Source organism: Salmo salar, chromosome 01 (assembly GCF_965601325.2).
Source record: "Salmo salar chromosome 01, fSalSal1, whole genome shotgun sequence".
NCBI lineage: Eukaryota > Metazoa > Chordata > Actinopteri > Salmoniformes > Salmonidae > Salmo > Salmo salar.
This window is the reverse complement of record NC_138291.1, coordinates 43,842,281-43,845,000: the sequence shown is the minus strand read 5'-3', so window position 1 is coordinate 43,845,000 and position 2,720 is coordinate 43,842,281. Positions and strand designations below refer to the sequence as shown.

General features: G+C 42.0%; 1 protein-coding gene across 3 annotated transcripts in view; it reads right to left on the bottom strand.

Annotated features, from left to right (window-relative positions):
• The window catches only part of plekhh1 (pleckstrin homology, MyTH4 and FERM domain containing H1), a 66,119-nt gene extending 65,835 nt beyond the window's left edge, over positions 1 to 284 (bottom strand). For 2 of the 3 annotated variants that reach the window (XM_045717964.2, XM_045717970.2), the window contains exon 1: positions 1 to 284. This exon is cut by the window's left edge and continues 1 nt beyond it. The gene's annotated coding sequence lies outside the window, so the exon portion shown is untranslated. The other variant, XM_045717965.2, reaches the window with a different exon arrangement.
• Positions 285 to 2,720: the final 2,436 nt, after the last annotated feature.

The following is a 2,720-nucleotide window of genomic DNA, read 5'->3' as shown; positions in this document are numbered from 1 at the left end:
TTGTGACTTTGTAGTCTTGCAGTCAGTCAGCTCTCTCTCTTGCTTCACGTAGCCTAGTAAACTCGCCCTGGTAAATCACATCACGCTGCAATTAACATTCACTCTCTGACTGTATCCCTAGCCTGCTATTCCTCTTCTTTCAACGTTTCATGCTGTACTATCGTCCGGTATAACCCCGGTTGTCCGTGTCTCTCATGCACGTAGAGAGACTGAGAGAGTTCAGGGGACTGTGCCACCGTGCTGTGGATCCCGATTCTCCAGTCCCTAAATGCATCCCTTATTCCTTTAAAGGGCCAAATGCAGGATCAAATTTCGCAGGGAGTCAAACCCACTTGTGTCAGGAACTATGGTAGGAACTGCACAGGATATTGCACCAGAGCTCAACGCTGATTTTTATTTGAGAATTGATTATGTTCTATGTGGTAGATCGCTTATTACTATAGTATATACAGAATATGAGAGGATAATCCGTTTCGGATCGAAACGTTCTCAATAAATCGGTGAATTGGGAGCTTTAACAGTGTGCGGCCTTCTTGTTCTATACTAGTATTCTTTAATAGCCCAGCACCTATGTTTTAATGATGATTAATGAGGGTTTAAGTATGTGCATTTGACCACTAACCTTCCAATAAACTAGTAGTAACCTGAATTATTTCACAAATCAGTAGACTGTATTGTTTTGTTTATAAGTCTGTCCTTTGTGAGTGTCCAGTATAGCCTAATGTCTTATTTCTGTTTAATCACCTACAGTTTTACTAGAAAGTCAAGTTTTTAGACTGTGGTGTGAGAGTTAACTATTAATGAATCATTAGCCAGGCTGTAAAAGTTTTGTGAGGGGATAATTAGGCCTGTTTTAGACTGGGGTTTCTACCTACTAAACACTACTACATTCCACCTCAGCGTCAGATACACACAGTAGCCTACTATACCTATCCCAGTTCAGTAGATCTACATGGTTTCAATGGTTTTACGTCTGATTTGAGATATTCAGTGGTTTGTTAACAAATGTGGTTCCATCAGCAGAGCAATGTTGAAGAGGTTTAATTCAATATAGATATATAAGCACATAGCAGTACTCTTCAGTGAGTAAAGCCATGGTAGCCTGGTCCCAGATCTGTTTGTGCTGTCTTGTCACAACCTGTGGTCATTGTCATGTTTAGACAAAACATAGGACTGGCTGTCCAGGACAAACATCTCTTACAAGCCCATGACAATGACCATAGAAGTTGGCTATACAGCACAAGCAGATCTGGGACCAGGCTAGAGCAATCTGGAAGCGTTTAGATTGTTGCATTGCGTGTGTAACAGTGTTGCTTCCGTTCCTCTCCTTGCGCCAACCTGGGCTTGAACCAAGGACCCTCTGAACACCTCAACATCTGCCTCCCACGAAGCGTCGCTACCTATCGCTCCAAAAGCCTCTGCAAGGGGAACAACTCCTTCAAGGTCTCAGAGCGAGTGACGTCACCGATTGAAACACTACTAACGCGCACCGCTAACTAGCTAGCCATTTTACACCGGTTACACGTGTGTGATATACCCAAATAAATAATTCACAGTTTAGGTGCCATAAGTGGAATATACAAATGCCTAAATCTACGCTATTATAAAATACCAGTTAAAAACAGGATGACACACACACAGAGAGTTTCTATGGGCTTATGACCTACAGTAAAGAGCATGGAGAGTTGAGGTCACTACCAGCCGCGCACACACATACACACTCAATCACACACACACACTTGTGCTGAGCGATTAACCCGAAATGTCGGTTATTTTTCCGTTTTTAAACAACTAATTGACCAACATTGGTTAAATTATTTGACTTTTATTAATTGATTTATTCTGTGTTGTCACAGCATTCAACCCACATAATGCATAGTGCAATTAATGTACCCCAAAAATGTTTAACCGAAATCCAACCAACCTCAAAAAGCACTAATCGCGCAACACACACAAAACACACACGTACATACACACAAACACGGTCAACGTGGTAGGTGTAAAGAAATGGAACATTAAATTATAAGTAGTACACTAAAACACACAAGCACACTGCTGTAACACATAATCACGTAGTATACCAAACATCAGGAACACCTTGAGTTACACCCCCTTTTGCCCTCAGAACAGCCTCAATTTGTCAGGACATGGACTCTACAAGTTGTCGAAAGTGTTCCACGGGGATGCTGGCCCATGTTGACTCCAATGCTTCCCACAGTTGTGTCAAGTTGGCTGGATGTCCTTTGGGTGGCGGGCCATTCTTGATACACACGGAAAACTGTTGAGTGTAAAAAAAAAAAAGCAGCTTTGCAGTTCTTGCCACAAACTGGTGTGCCTGGTACCTACTACCATACCCCGTTCAAAGGCACTTAAATCTTTTGTCTTGCCCATTCACCCTCTGAATCGGCACACATACACAATCCATGTCTCAATTGTCTCAAGGCTTAAGCATCCTTCTTTAACCTGTCTCCTCCCCTTCATCTACACTGATTGAAGAGGATTTAACAAGTGACATCAATAAGGGATCATAGCTTTCAGCTGGATTCACCTGGTCAGTCTAAGTCATGGAAAGAGCAGGTGTTCTTAATGTTTTGTACACTCAGTGTATTACAGTTTTTTCCAACTGCTTACACACGTTTTCAAAACTGTCTCCTTTTTTCAAAACTCTACACACAATTCCCAAAACTGCACACACAAAATGCAAAATGCCTCACATCTCC